Genomic DNA, 21,062 nt, shown 5'->3' with positions numbered 1-21,062 from the left:
AAAATAAGAGATGGATTAGAAAATAAGCATTCGATGCCCTGGGTATTGAGAGGTCATAAGAGAGAGAGTGCTACCTCCATCCTTGGGGGTTTTTAAGATAACAGCTATACAAAGTCATCATCGAGCTGGTCTCATGCAGACAATTGTCCTGCCCTGGGTTGGAGACTGGACCAGTAACCCCAGAGATCCCATCCCATCAGCTCTCCTATATCTCCCAGATCCTACCATCCTGGCACAGGGAAGGAAACATCATACCCTACTTCTTTCTGAACAAAGAGGTAAGACCCAAGCCACATACCAAGAAAGAAAGCCCTCCTCCATAAGAGACTAAGTATAGTTGTATTGTCAGAGGTCTGTAGTCACCATAGGCATTAAAACTTGAATTTTGTGTGCACCCATATGCCCACTTCTTAAATTCAAGTCTGTGCTATGACTGACTTTATGAGCTGACCAACTAAATGCAACAGCAACACTCCTTAGAGCCGTGCATGAAGTAACCTGCCTCACCGGAACAGGACTTGCACTTCCACTGCCTCCATGGTATTTCTTGAGTGTAGATTCAACATTTAACCTCCAAATGCCCCAAAATAACACCTTTTATAGCTCAAAGTGAAGATGCAACTGAGACAACGTGTAAACTCCACACATGCATCCATGTGCAGGCTGAAAGTCACCTGCAGCATGGAAAAAACCTCTTGGGAAACTGTGGATGAGCACTGATCTTTTGTGTGTGTTTGTGGCTGTGTCTATGTGTCTGAGTGTCTGTGTGTATGTGTGCATACAGCTGCTATAATGGATGGGCAAGTTTTTCACTCACATAGTATCTCCCAGCATCACCTAATAATTGTCATGCAAAGGAGGATGCAACCTCTGCAAGGCCTGGGAAAAACCTCAGCATATTTGTTTCAGCGATGAACGGCTGACAGGTATTTTTCCAGGGCTCCAGGGGGAAGTAGGGAAAAAATTAATTTCCTAATCCAAATAAAAGACTTAGAGATTTTAATTCTTTTTCACTAACCCAAAATAGTATTACAATTACACATAGATATCAGAAAAAAGCTAATCAAGTTTTCCTTTTTGGTGAAACAGCATTCTAGAAAGAAAAGTATTTTAGGTTAATTAAAATAAGTTACATTTGATGACAAAAAAAGTCTCACTTTCCTCTTTTACTATTAAAACAGAGTAAGAGTTACAACTCTAAATGCAAGACATTTAACACAAAGAAAATATTATCAATCCTGCAACTATCAAGAAGACATTCTGACATTTTCCAAATCATTTTTGTCTTACTTCCACTCAAAAGAAAATGCCATTAAAATTAATGAGCTTTAACAAGCAATTTTGTTTTGAAGAAACAGACTTTTCTAAAAGAAAATTGTTTCAATGGAATTTTTTTTTTCTGTTTTGATCACTGACTAATTATTCGAAGACACTGGAGTTCTCTGATCCTGGACATATGACATGGATTATAGTGAAACCAGCTGGAGATTAAATTTCTAACTCACATATGGAGCTCATGACCCTCTTTATGAATCATCACACCGTTTGTTTAATATTTAATGCAACTCTTAGTTACTCTGAAGAAAACGTTGAACAACAGGGGCCCATAAAATTAAAATCACACAGCAAAATCACAGCTACTTGCAAATCCTCTCTCTTCTTTGGGACTCCATCACAAATCTGTCTGATCTAGGTTCATTAAGTTTATTTTTTCACTCACGAGACGGTAAGATATGATGGAACACTAAAATTTCATATAAACATCTCTGATTAGAGCTTTCAAGCCTCAAGAAATCCAGCCTGGCCTTTCATGCAAACGTAGGCATGGTAATATCTTGAGATTAAAAAGAAATATTTCTGAGCATGCTAATCTATTCAAGTCTTGGGAAGAGCGGGAAATTAAAACTGTGCAGTTCTAGATAAAATTTGACTATCTTAAATGCAGAGACTGTACACTGGAAAAGTAACTGTCTCAGTGGTGGTCTCTCTTTCACTGGCTCCTTAACTCACCAACTTGAACAATAAATTCAGAAAACTACAAGTAGGTATCTATGGATCTCAATGAACTCAAACCTGCTATCAGGAACATTTTATCTACCTATTTTGCCAAAGCTAAAAGAAATATAGTTTTTCTAAATATAATTGAAGAACTTCTAAAAACTGCCATTGCATTAAGTGCTATTAAATGAGTTGTGCGATAAGTTTAAAGCTTCACCTCCCCCTCCATCTGAGCAAGGTCAGCAAAGTCAAGCCAAAACCCAGCTCCCATCCTGAATCTGTCTTTTGTTCAGACCTGATTCCACTCAATATGAAGATACCTCTTGCCTCCAGCTTTCAGACCAAAGCACAGATTCACATCCAACCCCTGAGAGACATCCAACGAGCAAAATCTGTTGACAGCCATGTTATCTTCTGGCATCAAGCATCCCTCTGCCTTCCCTTTCTGTTCCATCAATCCTCTTAATCCAACTAAGTCTCATCATACCCAAAAATTGCACATCTCCTTGCCCTTAGATGCCTATTTCAACCTGGAATTAATTGATACAGCATTAGTCAAGTGATATAAGGCTCACATGGTTCACTGCTAATAATTTGGCATCACTGGGCACAATCTTATAAAAGTTCCTTTTAATACAATGACTGGTTGAGTGAATTCAGTGTCTGGACTTGTGTCTTCACGCAAAAGCAGTGCCCCAGGCGAGTCTCAGAGCACAGGAGGTGTTGATTGCCTCATGCCAGAGCATGTTAGTTGGGCAGCTGAGAGACACTGGTGACCATTCCAGCTTTCAACGCTGCTGCTGCTCCTTAGCTGCTGCCTGTGCAGAGTCAGGGGATGTATGACCACTCCTCATCCTCTCCAGTGCAGGTTACTGCAGCCCATGCCACAGGCTGTTGATGCTGTCTTTAAGAGAAGATAAAAGGCTTTCTCATAGCCCTTTTTGGAGCTCTGCTGATCTTTTTCACTCCTACCAAAGCCAACGTCTGCATGGGCAAGATGGCTTTGCGCATGTGAAGAGCTGGAAGCATGGAGTGGAGCAGTGTGCATCTCCAAATCTGCATGTGACACATTTCATTTGCCAAGCAAAAACCATGCAGCTGCAGCCCTGACTTCTGCATGGCCTCTCTCTGCCTCAGCACTGAGCATTCACAGAGCATTTGCCTAGCTGCTGAGGTTACTGTCTCTGCAAGCTTGAACCCATCTGCAGGGGTGCATGTGGAATCAGAAATCCCAGGTTGCCCATCTACCCAAGCAGGGTAGCAGCAGCATTCATCCACTGAAAACACCAAGCACCCACTCAGTGGAAAAAAACAGGTACTTGAAAGATATTTTTCACCCATGAAACCACTAGTTGTGGGGTCCTTTGCTGAATTATGTATGTAAGTATAGACCTCCCAAGCCCAGGAACACTGTCCTTGCCATCTCTCATGGCTTTGCAGTTTGCATAACTATTCCAGCAGCCCCTTCTTGTGTGCTCCCCAGCAGAATTAATTAATGTTTGCACAGTACTTTGAAGATGAAAGTACTAAGTGACTGCTAAATATCAAGCCAGATTCTCAGCTGGTTTAAAAAATGGCATTTGCAGTGCAGCATCTGGGCCAACAATCACCCTGTCTCATTAGAGAAACTCTGTAGCGAATGTGGAGAAAAAAAAAGAACTTTAAAAAAAAAAAGAAAGAAAAAGTACATAAGAAAAATAATATAGAAAAAGAATAATATATGCAGAAAAGCAGCACTGAAGTAATAACACTCATGCTTTTCGCAGAGTCCCTCTTTCTGCAGGTGAAGAGTACAAATCTGCAGAGCCACGACACCGTTCTCCTTCAAACCTCCTTAAAACTCACCTCTGCTGAGATGCCTACAAATCATTCAGCACTGATTAGCCAGCTGATGTACTGTGACTTCTGCACATTACACTTACCATAACGATTCAGCTCTTAATGCTGGCCCGCCCCATCTGTTTACTCAACGTGCTGCTTCTTTCCTACCCTCTGCCTTGAGCATTTGCAGGCTTTTTTTTTCTTACATATAGGTATCAGGGGTACACTGACACCGACAAAATATCTTTCCAGTCCTTTGCAGGACCCATATAATATGGACACACAAAAGTCAGTCTCAAAGGGTTAGCCTCAATAGTTTTAGATCCACTTACATGGACAAGCCTCAGTATGTTTAGATCCACTTCCTTGCATGTGTGTGTTCCTGCATAAAATGGTTCATCATGGAAAACAACCCATGAGGTTAAAGTCATACACGTGCTATGCATAAAGCAGATGTGTGCTTTTACAAAAGGCACTGTGCTGTTGGTGTTTAAAGGCAAAACTTACTGCTTATTATATATATATTTATATGTATATATATATTTTTTTTTAATAGCAGGAACTGCTCTTAAAATTGTAAACATAAGGTCCAAGAGAAAGTTTCATTGTCAAATCAGCCTGTCACTTCAGAATAAACTGCAATAAACAGGAGAGAAAGTGACTAAATATTATAGAGACTAGCAAGAAAGCCTTCCTCGGGGGGCTTGCAGTAACACAGCTGGTGCTCAGAGGAGAGGAGGCACCAGCAGACTGCATGCATCTTGTGTCAGGACACCATGGCTGATGGGAGAAGCACCTCCATCAGCTGGACATGTGCAAGATGAAGCACTAGCAATGAGTAATATCTGAGCATGAGGTATTAGAATGAGTCATCTCATTGACTGCAAAGGGACCAATATTGCGTGACGTGGGTCTGGTCAAATCTCTTACAACATCCACGTGATCTAGGAGCCAAACCCATGCTCACTTCAAAAAAAAACACAACTCCATTTATTTCAGTAGGAAGCCATGCATGCAAAGAGTGTAGATACTCCTTTCACTGCCTCAGCAGACCTTATGTTTTCAACTTGTTAGCTAAATTAGTCACATGCACTATTCACAGAGATACAGGAGGAGAGCCCTCAAGCCTCTTCCCACATGCAACAGCAAGACTCTACTCACTTAAATAGCACTGGATTTTTAAGTATTAAAATGAAAGTATTGCACCAAAAATATGTTTCCGTGCTGTGAGATTCCAGTGAGTGAAGGACACCGTCTTTCCAAGAATGCTTGAGGTTTTTTTTAAAAAAGGTAAAACCAAAGAGAAAACCCAGGCCAGCAGTCTCAAGTTTTTAATCTGTATTCCCTTAGTGCAGCAGTACTGATCAAAACACAAGGGGAGAGGACGCTCCTACCCACCCAAAAACAGAGAGGCTGCCCATGCACACACTTTGCCAATAGCAGAGAGTCACAGATGCAACCAAGTGGGTTAACTTCCAAGCCTTGTGCCTTGGGCAAAGCTGGATATTTTTTCCATCTGGCTGCAGATGTCTCTTACCCCAGTCTGCTTCATGCTCCTGCTTTCCAACTGAAGCCTCTCTCCATTGAGAAACATCCCTTCTGCCTCTTCAGCATGACTTAGGCTGATGCTCTGCACTCATAGCCCTAATCTCTGGAGAGCTAGGATGAGATTTTCAAAAGCACTTAGTGTTGACCTACCTCTGCTCCAAATCAGTCTGATCATATTAGGTTAACTATATTTAAGTTTGGCCATGTATATTTTGTCATAATAAACTTACCCCAAAGGAATGCTGCTGCTTTAAAACAAGATTACTAGATCTGTGACTATATTTATGCATCTCAATAAGGAATCTGATTTTGCAGTTCCAGGTCTGTGGAATTATTTTGTAGCACATTGAATATTTAGTACTGACAGAACAGAGGTCAATGCAATTATGTCCTCCATCTTAAAAGGAAGCAGTCCCCTCTAAATTGAGTGCTAAAGAAGTACTGCACTGGAGACCTTAAGGCTCAAAACTCAAAAAACTAACGCTTAAAATTAATAGAGATCTCAACCCAGCCAGAATGTACTTTTTTTTCCCCCAGAATCCATGAACAGCTCTGCACAGTGAAGACCTAAATACCAATATAGGACTTCATCTTTCACCTCCTCCCTTTTTTTTTTCTCCCCAAAGAATTGCCAGGCAATGAGTGTTTCTAAATGGTACAAAAAGTGCCTGTCAGATGTCACCAGCTCTTTTCCAAAACACAAACTGGAGAACTACTTCTCCAACATAGTCCATATGGCACCTCCAGAAAGACCAGAGTAATAGTTGGGGTGTTTTGGCCATGAACCTCATACAGCATAGGACTAAATGTACTCTTACAGATGAGTTTTTTTTTAAAAGAAATTTAGTATGTTTAACCTTCTGCTGCATTTTCTTTTTTGATATATATATTTTTTAACTGGATCCATAATTGGTCTATCTAAATGATTGACAGTGAAGGTGAAGGAACAGCCTGTTAGTCTTGACTGCTGGAGTAATGAATAGAAAAGTTGACATGTTAAATTTCTTCACCTCCAATTGGAATTATAAATTATAGACTTCTTTTACATTATCATAATACCAAGTTCATCTTAAAAATAGAATGATTCCTTGGGGGTGTATTTATAGTGAAGAAATACATATCTAATGCTGTACTTAGCATATCTTCATATTTTAACAAAACTGGATTGATTGTTCCAGTTTTGCTCTTATTTTTGGAAATTAAGAAGCATAATCAGATCACCTTACATTTTTTACAAGGTCCACCATTTTGCTTCTGCAGGTCATTCTGAAATTTTCAAAAGCTCTCTGTAATTCAACGTATCCTCTTGCTCTCCCTACAGCTACTTGGCAGGTTGCATCTTCCCAGTTTGGCCAAGGACTACTTCATCTGAGTCTTTGCAGGGAGTGCAACAGAGATCTGAGGAAGTCTGTGGAAATAAAATTTCTACCCCATAAAAACCCCTTAATTCGGCCTTCATTCTTAAGCAAACAACTTCTGCAAAACAAATCAAATGAATCAGTTTGTGTGAAAGCAAACACAGCCCATCAATAAAAGCAAAGCAATAAACCACAGGGAAATGCCTCCAAGCCACATACAGTGCATTTACTCTCTCCCAATTTATTTTGCATGAGAGGGAGGGAAGAGAGCTCTTAAAACTTTTGTCTAAATTAGACTTCATTCAGATCATGCTGGTACGAAATCTCAAGGCCCAGTTCCTAATGGTGTAACTGCCTGTGGAAGTGCAGAGGAGACAAAGATGATCTGCATTGAGGGATGCCAAGGGGAGGGGATTGCTGGGGAAGGGGTAGATACAGTCACACTGGCCCCAAGTCCAGTCCTCAATCCCAAGGCAGGCCCAGGCAATAAATCCCTTGATCTGCCCCAAAATCTTGACAGCACCTGGGGTGGTGCTAAAGTCAGGTCAGAGCAGGGTCAAAGGGAGATACGTTGGCCACAGTTCTTTCCACTCACCTACATTTTCTATACCTTTAATGTATATGGCCCTGTCAGCAATGCTGCTTCCTACTGACTATCCCACAGGAAAAAAACTCAACCTCAAGTCATCTGCAGGATGAATTCCCCTACAGCTCTCTTAATGCCTTCAATTACACTGGTGTGACTTGATCTTATGAAATATTTTCAATTTCCAGAACAGTTTTGACATGGGGAGAGAGGAAGGGACAGTGAAGAACAATACGCTTCCAATAAAACTTGGCATCATTCAGGATTTCTTTCACCTCAGCAAAAAAATCCTTTAAGACACAAATAAATGTAACTTATTAAGTTAGCAGGATCTTCTCCTAATAGTGCAATTAGCTTTCATAGAAGATAGGCCCATGTACTGTCTTGAGAATAGACTCTCAGGCATATATAAGCATGTAATATCAGGCACACTTCTCTCAAATTAAGGAAAGCATTTGTCATTTCCAATGCTGACATTGAAAAAGAAGTGTTTAAATGCTCTATTAGCATCGAATCCCAAGGGATCTCCTGAGCAGTGCCTCTCAAGGAGCAAGCCCCTGCATCGACTCCTGCAATTCCCTTTTTGCTGCCTGAAGGAGAAGCACTGCTGGGGAGCATCATTTACAGGGGAGGAGGCAGCAAGACCCACAACACTGCAACGAGCCCAGTAACAAGTCAAAGCTAAGGCATCTGAGAGACTTTGAGACTTTACCTCTTGCAACCACGTAAGGAACCTCTGCAGCAGTCCCATCCCATCCTGAACTCCCACAGAGGTCCAGACCTCACTCCCTGGCTTTGTTGCTCTGCTTGGTACAACAGACGTGGACATACCTGTGCATTGGCTACCACTCTGCAGATTACACAAAAGCAACTTTGCTTTATTTCAATTACTTCAGGGTTGGTAAATTGTAGCCCTTATCCATCAACAGGATGGTCTTCATTAGTCTGTTCCCCAACATTTAACATGACTATAGGCCATCACCAAACAGATTACACTGACTATTTAATTCACATCCTGTATTCAGCAAATGGGGAAGAAAATGTATTATTCTGGTAACTGATTCATGTTTGCCACCAGATACATGAGGCAAATGTGTCCAGGAAATGCTTACTTGCCCAGTGTCACCCAATGGGTAAGTACAGACACTATTCATTCGCAAGGAAGCCACAAGAAATAACTGCAAGGAAAGCAAAGCTACCATACAGACTGAAAAAAATTGATCTAACAAATACTGCCACACTATATCCAAGAATGCAACACAATGTTTTATTACACACTTAAAATTAGTACGTGCTGTTTTGTTGGTGTCAACACAGGTTCAAAATGCCTGATCCTTCACGCTCCACAAATCCTATGCAGTGACAAAATCGACTCTAATATCTGGATGGCAGCAGTTACCGTCTCCCATGGGCTGTTTCTGTAACCTGAAGAAAAGCAGCATTTCCAGAGCACAACTCACATTGTGGATGGGCAAAATCACCTTCTGAGGGTGTCCATGTTTCTCAGCCAATCAGGACAACAATGCTCTTCATGCAGGTACCTTGAAAGACATGCATCCTCACCAAGCAGGAACCCATTTGTGATTCCCATGGTCTAGGCTCCAGGTGAGGGACAGAAGGATAGCAGTAACAGCACTCAGTGTTGCACAATTTCCAGCTTCTCTTCAGCCTACACTGTTTAGCATCTGGAACATCTAATAATTATTATTAATTCCACTTAACTGCAAACTGTAAAATAGATGTGAGGAATGCACAAATAAACTCTGGCACACCTGCAGCTTAGCTCCGGCTCTTCACTTGGGTTCTGTTTTATCACGCAAAGTTTGACCCATCTGTTATATATGTGCTACAATCAAGCTTTGCAAAATCCGTCAACCTGCAAGCCTTGGCAACAAAACCAGCCCAAGAGATGTAAGCAGCAATCTGAGAAGATACTCCCCAGGAATTAGATTTTGTAAACAAACATTTCAGCTAATTGCATTCTTGTTCTCAGTGCAATGAAGGCCCCATTTAGCCAAAGCATTTGTCTACAGAGTTTAGTTTCTTCCATTTAATGAACGTTGATCCTGTCTTAGCCTCTGCTGGTATATCATCAGGATCAACATGAAATGCTAATGGAGAAAGATGCTTAATATCATTTCAAGTGTTTAAGTTACAACTGCAGCTATTAAAGCAAATCCATTTTACCTGTTCCTTCACTGGCTCCCCACTGAGACAGATTTAAAAGTTTCCGTGGGGAGAAGTGATTCATAATGGCTACACAGATGAGAGAAAAAGCCTTTCACCATTAATTACAGCCAGCGTTTTCCAAACCCAAGCTGGTCATTTCGCCGGCACAACACATAATTAAGCAAGGCTCATTTTATTTTGTTGCCTTCACAGATTAGTTCACTTTGTAAAAAGCAAGGTAGCTGCCTCCAGCAGTAGGGATAACTATGCCAACCAGAGAGAAAAATAAGGTTTTGTCATCTGCTTGTAGTCCACGGCAGAAAAATGCAACAGATCCCCCAGTTTTCAGTCCCCTTGCTGGTTCAATGCAGAAATTACCGTTGCTCCCTGTGGCATCCCAAACATGAGATCCTGTGGTGCACCCATGTAAGGCAATCACCACAGTCCCATGAATCTAGACCTTGGCAGTCAGAAAAACTTCCTCAATTTAGAACTTTCCAACTGCAAAGTCAAAGTGCAGGACATGCAATACCCAGAGCAGTGAGGAGGAGGAGAATGCTTCCTGCCCCTCATCCCTGTAGAGCAACTGGAGTGGGTCCAGCCCCAGTGGCATCCATAGTAGCCTCGCAGTCTGTGCTTTGGGGACATCACGGAAATAGCAGGAGGGGATGATGCATTCATCTGAACTTCACTTGCCCAGAAAAGTGAAACCTTTTCAGAAACCACCTGAATTTTAAAGCAGGACTGTTTGTTTCTTTCCTCCCATGGCTCAGTCTTTGAGGAGAAACTTCTCCACATCAGAGGCTCCTGGTATATGTGCCTGACAGGGTCCCAGTTTTGAACTAGGCACCCAAAATACTGGTTGAAGCCCCCAGTGCTTGTGAGGCACAGCATGCTGCTGGCAGCTATCATCAGAAACACTAAAGTTATCCTCATGCAGATTTTAAAAGGCCACTATTTATGCATGTAAATTCTGAAGGGCATTAGCGGCATCACTGACACACACTGACAGCCAGCCCAGCTCCGGGAAGGGAATAAGCAGCAGCAACTGCCTGAATAATTGATGTGCTTTTACTCTGCCCCATGGCCCAGTTATTACATTGCTCACTCCCTTCAACTGCCTGTGGTTTCTAAATTAATTAGAAATCTTAATGTCATGGCCAGCCAGTTAAAAAAAAAAAAAAAAAGACACTGAGAACAAAAGAAGAGAGTGCTTCTCATGCCCTTGAGCCTTGGGATCTCTTCCTTCAGTCTGGCCACGCAGGGAATAAAAGCGCAGTCTCGATTTCTGAAGCATTGGACCCTGCTCACTGATGCCAACAGCAGCACAGCATGAAACCCACTCAACCCGCAAAAAGCCCCCACTGCATGGGGCTGAACACCCCCATCAAGGTCACTGCTCCCATAAGTTGGGGCAAAGCCTTTCCTAGGGGCTGACTCATGCGCAGAGCAGCTACAGTCTCTCAATACAATGAAAAACATCTGACATGTCCCTAGCCCGGCCACTGCAACCCAGTCCTATGCAGCACCAAACAGAAGGATGGCACTGCAGTCTGGAGCAGTGAAAGAGCTCATGGTTGCTCTGCTCATACAGCTGATAGAGCGAAATGACTCTGGGATCCCGTTCATGGGATGAAAAAAAATTGTGTGCAACCTGACCTCAGAGATCAGGAGATCAAATACCACAACATGAGTGGCCATGTTTTTGCTATATATATATATACCTTCATCTGCTTACAATATGCTTAAACTTTAAAACAATATCTATAGCTATCAAGAGACCCAGTGGGAATAATTCTCATGTTTGAGCCACATTGAAAAAGCACAGGTAGCTGTGCTTCAAGGCCTTTTAAAGCACTTAGCCATGAAGAATCTGGGGATGTTTTTAACCTCCTTGGAAAAAGAAATACAGGGGGTTTTTAAATCTCTTTACAACAGTACCAAAAGCATAAATACACAGAAATTACTGAATTTTTAAAGATAATTTTAAATTGCACAGATAACTTAGACTAATATTTCATCTTCTTATAAAAAAGCAGTGAAATACCAGTGAAATTCAACAGTGTGGCACAGTCTTCCTCTCTGCCAACACATTATGTCATACTGTAATTTGCAAGATCTTGAGATAGAGAAAGGTATAAACCACCCCCTTTCCATTATTCCTCTTTGGAAATTCATTATTTTGAAGAAATCTGATTTTCCAATCTTTACTTTTGACAAGGATAAACTGACATAATCAGAGCACTGAACTGTCTGACTCCCCGCTAAAGTTATTCCACATCTGCATACATGTTAAGTGCCCAAACATGACAGCCCCACAGCAGTCATGGCAATCACCACAGCTGGTGACGGTGACAGAAAGCTTTACGGAGTTTTAAATGGCACTGTAAATCCAAATAGAAGTATCCAACAAAATGAATCCCATTTGGTAGCACACGAAAGGTAGTTCACAACACTGTGAGCTGAAACTACAGGAGAACATGGTTATCTAAAAGTTTAATGCGCTTTGATCAAGCGTTTATTTGCTCCAAGAGCTTCTTCCTCTGTCTGCTATTTTTCCTCTCCTGCAATAACTTTGCATTAAACTGATGTGTGCAGAGACCACCACAGAAAAAAATACAGAAGGTTCCACACAAGTTGCAAGTTTAGGCCCTTTCAGTGTTTTTCAACAGGCTTCTTGAGATGACACTTCCATTTGCAGGGTGGGAAGATGGACTTCCAGCAAATTGTAATGCTCATACATGAAGAAGGCAGAATTGTTCCATCCTATGATTTGTTTGCATTTGTCATCTTGGCTTCATACTGCCTCTAAAACGCACATGCTAATTATTGGCAGAATGGCACTGCAGATGTAGTGAACACAAGATGTCACTCACATGCATTTTTCAAACCCAAGCAATGAAATAAAGCGTCTCGTAAGAACATGTCACGTGTTCCTACAGAAACTTTCCTGACCCTGGCAACATCTGCTATCTCTCTCCCTCTTCACATCCATGTTTTTAAATCTCACTATGCTTGCTTTGCTATACTCAAATGTACAGACCTTCACATTATATATAATCTTTCGCTCTTCATACTGTGGTATGTACATACATCTCTTCTCACTCTGAAGTTATTACATTAATTAATATAAAAATGTACTGAAAAGCTCAGCTCACGTCAACTCCTCTAGCTTAACCGTAGTAACAATGAAGCCCTACACAGGCTTTAAAGTAGAGGTGGGTTCCTGATTCCTCTTCTGGATCACCATACAGATGAAAGGATGCACCAGCTGAAGCAAGACTGCCACTACTCAACGTGGCCATGCCCTTCCTGTCCAGTTTTTACATCACTTGTCTCCAGCAAAGAGCAAAGTGCAAAACCACACGGGGTCCTATAGGGGTGCTCCCCTTTCAGCCTTGGAAAGAAGGCAGAAGAAGGTACAGGAGACAGCAGCAGTATGGAGTAGCACAGGTTTCCTCACTGCTTTTTGGAGCCTAGTCTTTCGAGACGCAGCCCCTGGCAAAGTGTCTCATGAAAGTTTGATGAACAGCATTTTGTTTAACACCAGCAACTGAGCTACAGCCCTGTCGAGCTGCATTGCCCAAACAAAATGTCACAACCCAAGAGGATCAAGAAACTCGATTGCAAGAGGCAGGCTTACAGGCAGCACAGGAGCTCACAACCTCTGGAGCAGGGTGCACCACCCCACAAGTTACTCGGTCACTGAAACATGAGGAGGCTGCTGTAACACTGATGAACACTGAGCCTCCTTCAATACTTGCCCAGCACGCTGCAAGGCTGCACTAGGCAGTCTTGCTAATACTCAGAAGTCCACAGCTCGCTTTTACCCTTTTCACTTCTACATGCACCGAAAAAATCCACAGTGTGCTCTTCCCTAACATTCACTTCAGCATTTTCATGCTCTGCTGCTTTTGTTCCCCCGTTCCCTTTACATAAAGGAATATTCTCAAGAAACAACTGCACCTGCATAACTGAAAATACACAGAACCCATATGCAAAGACAGTGCTGTGGGCTCATGGAACGTGATCAAGTCTAAATATTTTAGCACAGCAAACAAATGAGGCAATGAGGCTAGACTATATGGTCCAGTAATTACCTTTTCTTGTTCTTCAGGTGCTAGAAATCCACACGCTATTTTTTGCAGAGTACAGTATTCAACATTTCTGGAAAAAAAGAGAAAAAGAAACAAATTTTAAAATGTTTATATTTGCCTCTGAGGACTTATTAGGCACTCATGAACTTTCTCCTATACATTCACCAGAGGATTCATCAATGAACAACTGGTTTTGGTCAACAGATCTGATTTTGAAAAGCCTGTAAGAATTTTTAATCTCTATGAAACATATTTCTGTATGGGAAGACAGTACTAACACATAATCAACAATGGCTGCATGAAAAATCAGTGGACAGTATCACTACCAATAATAAAAAAAACCCTAAAGATACAACTAGTTATCAAACACACATGCAGGTATATGAGTATCTCTTCACCATAACAGACTCCAATGTGATCTGGATAAACTACTGTTATACTAGAGCATTTATCAGCGATTTTTAGAGGTTGCTGCATCAGAATAATAAAGAAATATCTAGTTTGAAAGAAGAGAAGGTAAAATAAATTATAATTGCAAGGATAATAATTCCTGTTCCTCAGCAGTTTACAACTTAAAATTCCTCTGTCCCTTTACATCTTCAGTATTTTCTTCTAATTATAGTCTTAGATGCTAAATGTAACATTAATTGACAAAATCATGAAATGGATGGATCCAGGTCAGCCTCCTGGAAATGTTGGTTTTATTAGGATTAATTACACATGAAAAATTGCTCTTCACAGTTGAGATTGCTACAGAGGAAACTTCAGTGAGAATCATCCTTGTCAGAGTCAAGCTGGGTGGTATAGGACTCCAGGACCTCACCCCATCCCAATGAAACTGTTAGAAAACAAAATTAAAAACCCATGCAAGGGAAACGGCAATGACTCCTCCTCTCTAAAATTTTGCTTGCTATATTAACTATAAGCCCAGCTCATTTTCTGCAACCTGTAGGGGACGACACAGGTCATTTGTTTTGTAAGTAGTGTATTAAAATGAAAAAAACTTTAAAGATTGACTAAAATAGGATCCAGTGTTAAACTGGGGCCAGTTATTCCAATTGCAGCAGTGGGTCCCCAAGCCTTTCCCAACCAGGGGTGTAGCACAGCTTTCACCCTGCTGTCATGGTCTCACACACTGGACCATCCTACACCTTAAAAAACTTGCAGACAAAGAAATGGTCCTAGGGCTCCATTTTCACATCTTAGTTAATCCAGAATGGTCTTACTTTAATTTTCAATGGCAAAAAAGGGAAGTTGCACCCCAACTCTAAGCACTCCTTGGCAGGTACTTCCCTGAGAGTATGAGAAGAAGGATGTAGAGGCATCAGTCTCTAACACAAAATTCATATTATTTACGTACTAAAGAAGCAATTGCTTGCATTCAGTAACCTTGGAAGTCAGACAAGTAAATTAAAACTTAAAACAAGGCGTGAGAGTCCAGCATGCATGCTGCTTTTTGAGTGATTTCTCTGTAATAGGCAAGTATGGATATTCCAGAGGAAAAAGAGACCTATTCCAGGTTGCCTGTCAGCAAAATTGCCTCTGTAAGCAATAAACAGATTTCGGATCATCTAAGAAATTTACAGGCAAACTCAGGGTAAGACCAGTTATTACTTCTCCCCGTATAAGTGAAAAAGTCTCTATATGTGTAGAGACTATACCCATTTTCAGCCTTGGATTTTGATCATATATATATTCAGTTTCAGTAGGAAAAAAACACTTTTACAAGTGTAGAGCAGACCAGGCAACACCTCATAAGGGCATCCATATACTTTAATTCTAGGAAAAATGCCACTTGTTTAGACTACACCACTTGTGTTTTATAGCAAAACCTTCACTTGGTTCCAAGAAGCTTTTGGAGAATAATTCTCATGTAATCGGAGCAGTACAGAGCAGAGAAATTGCAGTTTGCCTAGTTTGAAGAAGTTAATGTTTGCTACCCCATTACCTTACAATAGCTTTTTAAATGAAATTAAAACAAGATCTTTGTTTCATTTATGATACCTTACATTTAACTTCTGCTTGGAGCGTAAAGGGCTAGAGATAGCACAACATACAGTGGTTTATGGCTCTTCTGTGTCATTTTAGGATTCAGCACGTGCTCTCCTCCCAGATCACCTTTATTTTATCATAATGTGAGTGTACCGACTGGTAAATTTTTCTTGCCTTCCCTTCCCAAATGCCAAATGTATAACCTTGAGTTGGCCTCTGCCATGTGCTATTTCTATGCAGATTTCAAATGCAGATTGGGGAATTCTTGTTCTTATTAAAATAAGAAGGGAACTATACAGGGATTCCTGCCGAACAAAGATCTTGCAAAATACTTGCTAGAGAGTCAGTGCTCAGTGCCAGTGGGTGCACTGCAGGAACTACAGGGATTTGGCATTAGCCCCAAAAGAGAGAATAAATACACTAAAGAAAGAGACATTGCTTTACCTTTGACACCTACTAACACTCACAGCAGTACAACACCTGCCCCATGAGCAAGGGAATCTTGTTTTGATCTTCTTTTACTACTTTCCACACCACTCAACTAACCTGGTCCCCCCGCAAATCTACAGTACTTCTCAGAAAGTCATACTTTGCCTGGACAATTTGGTAAGTGGCTTCTCTCCCTTGCTTCATCCTATATTACCCTGGAGCTCTACCTGCCAAGATTACTGCTCAGTGAGTAATGTAGATACTTCAACATAGCCCGCTCTTACTAACATGACTTCTGGTGTTCATGTGGCTAAATATTTCTAAATCCTCTACTATGGTAATATATCCACCCAAGTAGGACAAGGGCATATTGTTCTGCATCACTAGATGCCACAAGAAGGGCAATTAATCTGCAAACTGGCATGCTGCTGCACCTTCATCCCAAACTAGAAGCTACTAATAAGGAGAGAAACAATAAACACTTTCTGTTTGGCAACAGCAAAGGCTGGGAGGAGAATCCATCAAGATGGGATGGCTCACCCTCAAGCAGCTGTCTTCACTACAAAAAGCCAAGCAATACAATTTCAGCTGTAAACGCTCACAACAAAGGGACCCACAAAAAAGCACATGAAGTTTTAGGCAACCTTCTGAAAAAGCCTTGTTTATTAAAATGTACCAAGCAGCTCACTTCTGACTCCGCTGAAGCAGAGGAGTGAGCGCCCAGCCTCGTGCTTTTGGAGATGAATACCCATGTGGAGCAGCACTGCATTGCTCCCAGACATTAGCATCTCTGCATTAGCCTGATGAAACCAAATCAGCAACTTTCACCTACAGTGACTTAATTAACATGCACCCTACAGATTTCTCCAAATCTTCCACACTGCCATCCTCCATTACCACGCGCTTTTGATGAAAGTGATTAAAGCTAACAATTATAATTTCTGTTAGAGATGTCCCTAGAGGCTTCGGCAAGGCTCAGACTTCATTGTTCACAGAACACAATGCAAAGAAATCTCTCTCCTGAAGAGCTCATCCTCCAAAAAGACAAGGAAATCAAGGAATAGCAGAAAGACACGGAGACAAAAAATTGTTGCTCAAGGTCAAACAGCAGGTCTCTGACAGAGTTAGAAGAAAACCCTACTTCTCTAGAGCACTCCTGAGACTGCACTGACTCTCCAATACTGAGCTGTTCAACTAATATACTTTATTTACCAAGTGTCAAGAGCAGGTGAAACAGTTCACAGTGTTACTTGCTGTTCCATTTTTGATCATGTCTTCTTATGGTGACTCTCCAAGCAAAGCTAACCATGACATCGAAAGAGTTACTTTCCCTTCACCTTCCGAAGAAATGCTTCCCATACTTTTCTGTGCAGATTACTGACAAATCAATCCTCTTCAATTTTTTTATTCTTCCATCAATGCTTTCAACAAAGAGTGATTGCTCAAGCACCCTTCTCAACCTTGCACTTCCAATTTTTTAAAGAATGGTCAATCTCAATATGCTTAATTATAATTGCAAATGGATCATTTTATCTTGTACTCTTCTGTTTTAATGGGATTATGTACCATCAAATCTCTACAGTAACATTTAAAGTAAAAATCTCCTACGTCATTCATATGTGTTTTAGATATTTAAAACATTAATATGCAACCTGTGATATTAGAAAAGGTTAGATTTCTAACTCCCTGGCCCAGTTATGACACCATAAATCTGATTTAATTTTCACTGATTACTAGAAAAATCTTTCCAAGGCAGTATAACTGTAATTTGATAAAACTTCTTGACAGACAATTCATCAGGAAGAGAGTGGTTCTGTTGTGCTTTGTACAGCGACAGCACAAAGCAGGAGTGTGCAAAGCGAGTGAGGCTTTTAGTCTTTGCAAACAACTTCAGTGCATAAAATATTAAAAGCATTGCTAAACTAATCTCTGGCAAGAACTGCAAGCAATTCACTACAACTCATATTACAAATGCCTTTGGTTTACCATTTAAAAAACATTAGAGTCTACCATTATGGTTGTGTATCACAGTGCTGTACATTAACCTCTGCAATCTTCCAACATGGTGTATTGCAGTAACAGAAATTAGGCTATCTGGTAAAAAAAGCTTAAAAAGACGCAATATTTAAAGAGAGCAGACAGAAAAGCTCCTCACTCCTTCCTGCCAAAGACAGCAGGAGAAAGTCCAGTCCTCTTTTCCTCAAAGCAAATGGTAAAATCCCATTAATTTCCCCTGGAACCGACAGATCCACAGCATCTGGGAAAGGATTCAGTCTAAATACATCGCAGACATAACAGATGAATGATTTGGGGGAGAGGGGTCGCCTGCTCTCATTTTAACACTTCTGTGTAACAGGAACAGAGCAGGTCATTTCTGTAAGCTTGAAAATGCTTTGTGAGCTTTCAGTAGGATTTTCCCTTCAGCATTTTTTGCCTTCTGTCTCCATTTTATTCTTGTTCCTATGCTTAATGGCTTTCAAATCTGTTGAGCATACAAGATGCTTAAAGCCTACACTTGATATTTACTGTTGTAGGACCCACATGGATGAAGTATTGTTCGCCTACAATTAATAGGAAAGACATTTACACTTCAAATATTCTGGAACAATTACGTCTTCTCCATTAAGGAAACAACTGCAAGCTAAATTTTCACTTACACATTATATGGAAGTTTTCATAGCAAGACATCTATTTTAGGTACTGAAAAACAATCGTAATAAAATGCTCATCATGTTTGCAAATTACTTTAATTTCCATGATGAAATCTGTCCTCTCAGAAATACATCTAATAACTAAACGAGAAAGATGCACTTGGTTTTGTAACAGTTTTCAAAGATTTTTTTTTCTCAGTGGGATAAGAAACTTCTAAAAATATGCAAAAAAATGAGAAAGAAAAAGAAGAAAGAGAACATAGCCCAACGCTAAAACAGCAACACTCACCTAAGGCATGCTGAAGTCATGCTCCTGCTGTGCATGATGCAGAACACACACTTAAACCTTGCCACTTCCCCTACGAGGCCACTGGCATGCTGCTCTCCTTCCTGTATAACTACCTGGCTCCTTTCCCTCACCCTCCACTTCTGACATATCTGAAACTCCATCCAAACCCATATGCTTCTGTTAAATATATTGAGTTTGAGGAGAAAAAGGTCAGCATCATTTTGTCTCAACCAGCTCTAGCTCCCAGCTGTCGGGACCAACGGGTGCTGGGGTTAAGCAAGATTTTTTGCGCCTGTCTTTGAAGAAGAAAGCAGCTATTATTTCAAGCTGGCATCCCAGGGTTTGTTTTTTCCCAAGCAATATACTGGTTCCAAGTGGTTTCTGAAGCAAACCACCAGGTAGCTATGTGAAGCCCAGGATCTGGTATTGGAAGATCCAGAGAGTTCCCTGCAACAGCAAGGCATTTAATGAGAGAGGAGAGAGGGGCCTGGAGTCCTGCCAAATCTAATCCTGGCTATACGTGCCACAGCTGGATTTCTTCAAGTAGGGGCTATTACACTGGCACACTGCTGACCAAAGTCTTCTGTTTCGTGTAAATTCTCTGCAAAGACCTTAGGAGATAAAACCGATTAATCCTAATTAAAATGAAAATCAAGGAAATGACACAGTCTGTTGAATCTACTTGATGAATCAAAAGCCTCCCTCATTTCTATGTTAATTGTCTTTTTACAAATGTGCAGCACTCTCATACGCACAGAATAATGTTTTCATATTTTTCTTCACTTGGAACATTGCGGGACAGATGTTAGAAAGCAACCAGAGAGCCCTTCTGCATTATCAGGCCCCTGCAGAAGTGCCTAACTGGGTGCCGACTCCTTTCTCAGACTTCTCGTGGCTTTAATAAGAAAATCACATCCCGCAGCAATGCGACAGCCCAGACACTGAAGCCAGGGAAGGACCGGCACCCGGCAGGACACAGCACCTTCCAAGCATGCTCAAAGGTATGTAAGATGCCCCATTAGCATTCAGTAGGGAATATACCATAAGTTAAATTCAACCAACATAAACAGACTGAATCCCTGCTCTCGAGTTGCATGGGTCTGATAACACTTGCCTGAAATATCGTTGCTCGAGTTTTTATCAAAAGCCTGCTTGCACATAACACTGTATCACAGTGAGGACATTTGGGAAAGCAATCAACCAGCAAAGACACTCTTGAAGTGCAAAAATGCAGAACAGACCCTTTCAAGGACAGTTCAACTTCGGATATGAGTGATTTAAAGAGGAATGAATCAGTACACTGCTAACACCAGTCAATTATGAGGTGGAATGCATAGGAGGGTCTCTTTCTCTATAGATATGTACGAAACACATTAAAGAGATTCACATTCAATTTGTATCCATTGAAAATTACACGTTGTCTAAACTTGTGGGGGGGGCAAGGCTAACCTAAAATAAGTGCTAAAGACACACTGGACAAAATCCAGAATCTGCTGTATTACTTGCTTAGACACCATTTATTGTGGTTACATTTTATTATACAGTAGTAAAAAATTACAAGGCAACATCCTGTGTTATTTCCCACTGGGATAAATGATACAGATGTACTATTAAACCTCAAAACCAGCACCAGTCTGCCAGGCTACATTCCATTTGTGTCTTTATAATGTGTCAATAGGCTGACATTTATGCCTTCTGATGGTAAAGCGAATTATGTTATAGGCATTTAAATGTGCCATAAAATGCATAGCACTGCATAAACCTAGAACTCTTCCAATCTTTACCAAAACAACACACACACACACACACACACACACACACACACACACACACACACAAAATCCCACCAGATACCAGCATCGAAACTTAGGACATACTGACTTCATTTCTTCCATGCTAAGCCAAAGTTTTGAGGGACTTTTAAAATGTTCTTATAAAAAGGGGTTAATGAGACCTTTCTCCTGTGCATACATTCAACCCACAGTTAGTTTTCATTTTGGTTTATAGATTTTTGTCCTCTCCCAGAACATTTTTCTTTAAAATCTACATAACTGGCTTCACGATGGGTGACAGGACAAGCCCAACCCTCAAGCTGAACCACAGGCCATCATGAAGCCCTATCCA

At 41.0% G+C, this 21,062-nt stretch overlaps 1 protein-coding gene across 23 annotated transcripts in view; it reads right to left on the bottom strand.

Moving 5' to 3' along the window:
* The window catches only part of ADGRL3 (adhesion G protein-coupled receptor L3), a 508,023-nt gene that overhangs the window by 402,237 nt on the left and 84,724 nt on the right, over window positions 1-21,062 (bottom strand). For all 23 annotated transcript variants that reach the window (XM_027700313.1, XM_027700317.1, XM_027700297.1 and 20 more), the window contains exon 2: window positions 13,581-13,647. The gene's annotated coding sequence lies outside the window, so the exon portion shown is untranslated. The remainder of the gene's footprint in view (window positions 1-13,580; window positions 13,648-21,062) is intronic.

Source organism: Neopelma chrysocephalum, unplaced genomic scaffold (genome assembly GCF_003984885.1).
Source record: "Neopelma chrysocephalum unplaced genomic scaffold, ASM398488v2 Primary Assembly neopelma1_146, whole genome shotgun sequence".
Classification (NCBI taxonomy): Eukaryota; Metazoa; Chordata; class Aves; order Passeriformes; family Pipridae; genus Neopelma; species Neopelma chrysocephalum.
This window is presented reverse-complemented; position numbering and strand designations above follow the sequence as displayed.